Source organism: Anomaloglossus baeobatrachus, chromosome 10 (genome assembly GCF_048569485.1).
Source record: "Anomaloglossus baeobatrachus isolate aAnoBae1 chromosome 10, aAnoBae1.hap1, whole genome shotgun sequence".
Classification (NCBI taxonomy): Eukaryota; Metazoa; Chordata; class Amphibia; order Anura; family Aromobatidae; genus Anomaloglossus; species Anomaloglossus baeobatrachus.
Window position 1 is genome coordinate 70,463,632 of NC_134362.1, and position 7,181 is coordinate 70,470,812.

Here is a 7,181-nt window from a genome sequence, read left to right on the forward strand (position 1 = left end):
ACAGCAGCCAGTGGGCGTGTCTATGCTGTGCAGTAAAATAAAAAAAAAAAATGGCGTGCGGTCCCCCCCAAATTTTAATACCAGCCAGATAAAGCCATACGGCTGAAGGCTGGTATTCTCAGGATGGGGAGCTCCACGTTATGGGGAGCCCCCCAGACTAACAATATCAGTCAGCAGCCGCCCAGAATTGCCGCATACATTATATGCGACAGTTCTGGGACTGTACCCGGCTCTTCCCGATTTGCCCTGGTGCGTTGGCAATCGGGGTAATAAGGAGTTAATGGCAGCCCATAGCTGCCACTAAATCCTAGATTAATCATTGTAGGCGTCTGAGACACCCCCAATGATTAACCTGTAAATTAAAGTTGTTAAACGCACACAGTGAAAAAATCCTTTATTTGAAATAATAAACAATAACAAAGACCCTCGTTCACTTTATTAAGTACCCAAAAACCCATCCTTGTCCGACGTAATCCACGGAGGTCCCTCGACGCTCTCAGCTCTGCTACATGAAGGTGACGGGAGCTGCAGAAGACACCGCCGCTCCTGTCAGCTCCACGCAGCAACTGAGGTGAGTATCGCGATCAGCTGATGTCAGTCAGGTTACTCGCGGCCACCACTGGATCCTCCAACAGTGACAGCAAGTCGCCCGAGTGACAGCGATGAAGTCACAGGTGAGTTGCGGTCACAGGGGGAGGATCCAGCTGGCCACGGGTAACCTGAGTGACGGCAGTGCTAATCGCGCTGCTCAATTCAGTCACTCAGGGGATTAGTGGTCACCGGTGAGTCCTTCACAGGTGACCGCTAATCAGGACGGCACACAGACAGAGCCGCGGCATGACAATTAAGTCGGGTGAAGTTCACCCGAGTTCATTCAGATTGTGCGGCTCTGTCTGTCTGCTGTCATCTGCCATTCAGCTCTGCTACATGGCTGTCTGTGGCTGCTGTCAGTGGCCATGTAGCAGAGCTGAATGGCAGATAACATAGTAAAAACAGATCCCCTACGCATTACACACGCTAGGCAAGTCATTAAATTAAAAAAAAAAAAAGCATCGCACTTGCATTGCACTCTGACCTAACGTGAACTAAAATCAGCCGAGTTTTTTTCAGCCCAGTCTGACCGATTTTACTCGCATAGATGTGTTGCCAGCCTAAGTCTAAGGGTGGCTTTACAAGCTACAAGTTCACTACAGCGATCTCGTTGGGGTCACTGATTTTGTGATGCACATCCGGCCGCTGTAGCGATCTCGTTGTGTGTGTGACTCCTAGGAGCGATTTTTGGATGGTTGCAAAAACGTCCAAAATCGCTCCTCGTTGACATGGGGGTCCTCTCCCAATTATCGCTGCTGTCGCTTGGGCGAAGTTGATCCTTGTCCCTGCAGCAGCACACATCGCTACGTGTGACTCCGCAGGAACGAGGAACCTCTCCTTACCTGCCACACGCCAGCAATGAGGAAGGAAGGAGGTGGGTGGGATGTTTGTCCCGCTCATCTCCGCCCCTCCGCTTTTATTGGGCGCTTAGTGATGTCGCTGCGACGCCAAGCGAACCGCCCCCTTAGAAAGGAGGTGGATCGCCGGTCACAGCGACGTCGCCGAGCAGGTACGTACGTGTGACTCTGCCGTAGCGATAATGTTCGCTACGGCAGCGATCTTCCATATCGGCATAACGATAGGGGCGGGTTCTATCACGCTCGCCATCGCTAGCGATGTCGCAGCGTGTAAAGCCCGCTTAAGGGACCCAAACTTACAGGTGCATCTCAAGGAATTAGAATATCATCAAACAGTTTATTTCAGTAATTCAATACAAAAATGGAAACGCATACTGTATATTATATAGTCATTACACACAGAGGGATCTATTCCTATATATTATATAGTCATTACACACAGAGGGATCTATTCCTATATATTATATAGTCATTACACACAGAGGGATCTATTCCTATATATTATATAGTCATTACACACAGAGGGATCTATTTCACGTGTTTGTCTGTTACTGTTGATGATTATGATTTACAGCCAATGAAAACCCAAAAGTCATTATCTCAGAAAATTAGAATATTCTATAAAACCAACTGAAAAAATGATTTTACACTCAAATGTTGGCGCCTTCTGAAAATTCTGTACAGTAAATGACTCAATACTTGGTCGGGGGTCCTTTTGCATGAATTACTGCATCAATGCAGCGTGGCATGGAGGCGATCAGCCTGTGGCACTGCTGAGGTGTTGTGGAAGCCCAGGTTGCTTTGCTACCAGCCTTCAGCTCGTCTGCATTGTTGGCTCTCTTGTCTCTCATCTTCCGCTTGACACTACTCCATACATTGTCTATGGGGTTTAGGTCAAGCGAGTTTGCAGGCCAATCAAGTGATACTGTGGTTAGCAAACCAGGTATTGGTACTTTTGGCAGTGTGGACAGGTGCCATGTCCTGCTGGAAAATGAAATTTCCATCTCCAAAAAGCTTGTCGGCAGAGGGAAGCATGAAGTGCTCTGAAATTTCCTGGTAGACGGCTGCGCTGACTTTGGTCTTGATAAAACACAGTGGAGCTACACCAGCAGATGACATGGCTCCCCAAACCATCACTGATTGTGGAAACTTCACACTAGACCTCAGGCAACTTGGATTGTGGCCTCTCCACTCTTTCTCCAGACTCTGGGACCGCGATTTCCAAATGAAATGCAAAATTGACTTTCATCTGAAAACAACATCTTGGACCACTGAGGGAACAGTCCAGTTCTTTTTCTCCTTGGCCCAGGTAAGACGCTTCTGGTGTTGTCTATTGGTCATGAGTGGCATGACACAAGGAGTGTGACACTTGTAGCCCATGTCCTGGATACATCTGTGTGTGGTGTCTCTTGAAGCAGTCCTCTCCTTGTGAATCTCCCCTAAATTTTTGAATTGCCTTTACATAGGATTGTTATTAAGGCTGCGGTTATCACGGTTGCTTGTGCACCTTTTTCTACCACGATTTTTCCTTCCACTCAACTTTCCATTAATATGCTTCGATACAGCACTCTGTGAACAGCCAGCTTCTTTAGCAGTGGCCTTTTTGTGGCTTACCCTCCTTGTGGAGTGTGTCAATGACTGCCTTCTGGACATCTGTCAAGTCAGCAGTCTTCCCCATGATTGTGTAGCCTACTGAACCAGACTAAGGGACCATTTTAAATTCTTAGAAAGCCTTTGCAGGTGTTTTGTGGTAATTCCAATTTTCTGAGATAATGACTGTTGGGTTTTCATTGGCTGTAAGCTATAATCATCAACATTAACAGAAATAAACACTTGAAATAGATCACTCTATAATGACTCTATATAATATATAGAAATAGATCACTGTGTGTAATGACTCTATAAAATATATGCGTTTCTCTTTTTGTATTGAATTACTGAAATAAATTAACTTTTTGATATTGTAATTGAGATGCACTTGTACATGTTATGAAATGGTGTTAGGGCTAGGGGGCACCAAAAGGAAGCAAAATGGGGATTAAAGCAGGAGAACTATACTTGCTGAGTTTCCACGCGGCTTGTCACATTGCTTCCAAGACATACATGTATTTAAACTGAGACCTGTCATGAGGGTGAGAGGTTCTCTTTATTAGGTGTCTGAGAATAAATGGAAATATGGTTGTCTTCTTTCAGAAATAGCGCCACTTTTCTTTTTGAGCTATATGTGGTATTACAACTCAGCCTGGTCATACAATACCTATCTGATGTTTACAACTATGTTTAGATAGAAGACCTTCTGGAGCGTTGATCTGTTCATCATTATTTATTGTTTTCCTCTGATTTATCGCTACTGAAGTTGTTAGTGACCTCACAAGTACAGCAGAGGAAGCGAGCTTCATAGTCCAGACCAGTGCTTCCCAAACTCCAGTCCTCACGACCCCCAACAGGTCATGTTTTCAGGATTTCCTTAATATAGCACAGGTGATGTCTTGATAATGATTCCATCACCTGTTCTAATAGTAAGGAAATCCTGAAAACATGACTTGTTGGGGGCCATGAGGACTGGAGTTTGGGAAACACTGGTCCAGAAAGTCTTCAGTTTTCTGGTCCTTGTTGAGGCACACAAGTCCATGGGATGCACTACACTCCTGTGTATAGAGCAGCTCATTGAGAGGTACATAGGGGATCCTGACGAGGCTACAGCGTGTGGAGCGAGACATATGGGATATCCCAGGTTAATAATTGCTGTGATATTTACAAAGTCTCCACCATCAGGGCCAGAAGTGGCGGAGTGGGTGCTGAACCAATCAGTCCAATTACATTGGGCAATGGGACAGGTAGGCAAACTCCCTGTATATAGATATAGATATAGATAGATAGATATAGATATATATATAGATATATATATATATATATATATATATATATATATATATATATTATATATATATATATATATATATAGATATATAATATATATATATAGATATATAATATATATATATATAGATATATAATATATATATATATATATATAGATATCTATCTCTACACAGTATATTTCTCTATGTACACAGTATATAAATCTATATATATATGTGTGTGTGTATGTATATGTGTGTGTGTGTGTGTATATATGTATATATATATATATATATATATATATATATATATATATATATATTAAATAAAAAAAAAAAACTACCTTCTCACCCCCTGTGGGTGGTTATTAGTCCTTCCTCATTCTCGGGTCCTCTACCAGAGGCCTGGGAGTTTGAGGGTTCTGCGCAGGATCTTAGTTGTTCCCAGCACTGCGCTTTTCTGGACAGAGAGCTCAGATGTTGCTCCTGGAATCTGTTGCAGCCATTTTTCCAACTTAGGGGTCACTGCTCCAAGTGCTCCTGTCACCACTGGAATCACTGTTACCGTCACCTTCCACATCTTCTCCAGTTGTTCTTTAAGGCCCTGGTATTTCTCCAGCTTCTTATATTCCTTCTTTCTTATGTTACTGTCATTAGGCACTGCCACATCTATTGTCATTGCTGTCTTCTGATCCTTGTCTACTATCACGATATCTGGTTGGTTAGCTACCACTTGCTTATCCGTCTGGATCTTGAAGTCCCTCAGGATTTTAGCCCTTTCATTCTCCACCACTTTTTCTGGGGTCTCCCACCTGGACGTAGAGGGACTTAGCCCATACTCTGTACAGATATATTCCTGTATACAATTCCCGCTACTTGGTTGGCGTTCGGTGTACACTGTTCCTGCTTGCATTTTGCATCCTGCCACTATATGTTGGATTGTTTCCGTGGTTTCTTTACATAGTCTACACCAGGGTTCCCCAACTCCAGTCCTCGAGGGCCGCCAACAGTGCATGTTTTCAGGATTTCCTTAGCATTGCATGGGTGTTGGAATCATCAACTGTGCAGGTGATTAAATTATCACATGTGCAATACTAAGGAAATCCTGAAAACATGCACTGTTGGCGGCCCTTGAGGACTGGAATTGGGGGACCCATAGTCTACACCTTGGGTCTTGTCTTGTGTGGTAGATCCCTGCTTCTATGGATCTGGTACTTAGCGCCTGCTCTTGTGCTGCTATAATTTAGTGCCTCTGTGCTGTCCTGGAGTCCAGCTTTCTCCAGCCATTGATAGGATTTCTTCATGTCAGCCACCTCCATTATCTGTCTATGGTACATCCCATGCAGCGGCTTGTCTTGCCATGGCACTTCATGTTCTTGTTCTTCCTTCCTTCCCGGACTGTTGTTGCTGTCTTAGACTCTCCCTCATCATCTCATCTTTTGGTGCCATTTTTCTGATGTATTCCTGGATACTTCTTGTTTCATCCATGATGCTGGCTTGGACACCTATCAAGCCTCGACCACCTTCCTTTCTGTTGGTATACATTCTTTGGGTGTTTGACTTGGGGTGGAGACCACTATGCATTGTGAGGAGCTTCAGGGTCTTCACATCTGCAGCTTCCATTTCTTCTTTTGGCCAGCACTCTATGCCAGCAGGGTATCTGGTAACTGGCAGAGCGTATGTATTGATGGCGCAGATCTTATTCTTCCCATTGAGCTGGCTCTTTAGGACCTGTCTTACCCTTTGGTGGTATTTGGATGTTGCTGCTTTCCTTGCCACCTCATCATGGTTACCGTATCCCTGTGGGATGCCAAGGTACTTGTAGCAGGTTTGTACATCTGCTATGTTCAATGCCGGTAGTTCTACTCCATCAGTCTTTACTACCTTGCCTCTCTTTATGACCAGCCGACCACACTTCTCCAGTCTGAAGGACATCCCGATGTCTTCGCTGTATATCCTAGTCAGGTGGATCAGTGAACTGATCTCTCGTTCATTTTTTGCATACAGCTTGATGTCATCCATGTAGAACAGGTGGCTGATGATGCTTCCACTCTTGAACTTTTATCCATAGCCAAACTCTGTTATCTGACTGAGGGGATTCAAGCCTATGCAGAACAGCAATGGGGATAGTGCATCACCTTGGTATATGCCACATTTGATGGACACTTGTGCTAGTTGCCTTGAGTTGACTTCCAGTGTTGTCCGCCATAGCTCCGTTGAGTTGCTGAGGAAGGTTCTTAATTTCCTGTTGACATTGTAGAGAGCCAAGCATTCACAGATCCATGTGTGGCATTGAGTCAAAGGCTTTCCTATAGTCAATCCAGGCTTTGCTGAGATTGGTCTGTCTGGATCTTGAGTCTTGAGCGACTGCTCTATCCACTAGTAGCTGGTGCTTAGAGCCTCTGGTGTTATTCCCAATGCCTTTTCTGAGCTGCATTCATGTACCGATTCATATGGTTCTGTAGCTTGGTGGCTATGATGCCTGACAGGAGTTTCCATGTCGTTTTAAGGCAGGTTATTGTTCGATAGTTGGATGGAATTGTTCCTTTACAAGGGTCCTTCATGATCACCACTGTTCTTCCTTGTGTTAGCCAAGCTAGGTGGTGGCCGGCTTTTAGCAGTTGGTTCGTCTGTTTTGCCAGCCGTTCATGGACTGCTGTCAATTTCTTTAGCCAGTAGGTGTGGATCATGTCTGGGCCAGGTGCTGTCCAGCTCTTCATGTTCTTGACGCGCTCTTGGATGTCTACGTCTGTGATGGTGACTGGTTCTTGTTCTGGGTGGTTACTGTGTTTCATTCTCAGATCTTTCAGCCAATTTGCCCAGTGTTGTGTGTTTTTTCCTTCTCCCATATGTCCCTCCAGTATTGTTCAGT